Source organism: Erithacus rubecula (genome assembly GCF_903797595.1).
Source record: "Erithacus rubecula genome assembly, chromosome: 11".
Taxonomy (NCBI): domain Eukaryota; kingdom Metazoa; phylum Chordata; class Aves; order Passeriformes; family Muscicapidae; genus Erithacus; species Erithacus rubecula.
The window spans coordinates 11,264,725-11,265,746 of record NC_136663.1 but is presented as its reverse complement, the minus strand read 5'-3'; positions in this window follow the sequence as shown (position 1 = coordinate 11,265,746).

Here is a 1,022-nt window from a genome sequence, read left to right as displayed (position 1 = left end):
CCACTGTTCCCTCCTTCTCCGTCCCACCGCCCCTCCCACTCGGCCATTCCTCTCCCGAGATTGCTGTCAAAACACTGGTTTAGAGGAAAATCCGATCCTGTCCTCGAGAAGGACTTGTCACTGCCACTTTCCCGGAGACTGCCGCAGCTGCTCCAGCCCCTCCAGTCGCGGAGGGGCTCCGGTCCCTCTCGGCAGAGCGGTGAGTGAGCATCCCTCATCAGGAAACCTTTCGAGAGAAAAATGGGGTGCTGCCGTTCTACTTCTTCACCGTGATGAGAAACAAAGGAGGTGGAGCTCTGAGAGAAATAATTTTAGGGCAAAGGCATTTTTAGGGTGTGTTTTTATGACGTGGCCTGGGCATTTCTTTTGGAACATCCGAGGAAACTCATGATTGTGCCCAGCAAGTCCAAGAGATAAGCACAGCTGAGCCCATACAGCCAACTCCTTTACTGGTGCTGGCACACTGTGCTAAAACTAACAAAAAACCTGGCCTCTGGGTAAGTTGAACTAAGCAGTGTATTTAAAGCCTTGCATTTCAGAAATCATGTGAGCAAGCTGATTGATTTAAAAGATGAGAACAGTGGAAGATTTGCCAGTTTTCTATCTTCCAGTGACATGAAATTGTTAATTCAGTGGAGCATTGAGCAGCAGTTCTGCTTTCTGTATCAACCCCTTCTTTAGGTCTGAATTATTTGCAAAATTTTGCAGTGGAAATTGAATCACCAAGGCAATTCTTGTGGTATGGAAAAAAACCAACAACATATGAATGGAACCCAGACATCTGCTTTACCTGGGCACAGCAGGGTCCTATTGCTTGGGGGAACCTGAGCTGGGATCCTGCAGGGCTGGGACTGGCCTGTGTTCCCACTCAGTGCAAAGGGAGGTGACTGTGGGCAGCACTGCTCAGCAGTCACTGAATCACTGTAGCAGGCACGAGAGTGCAATGGAAACTGCCACTGAACAGGCAGCAAAGATGGTATTATAAACACAGTGAAATTCCAGCATAAAGTTGACAGTTCGTT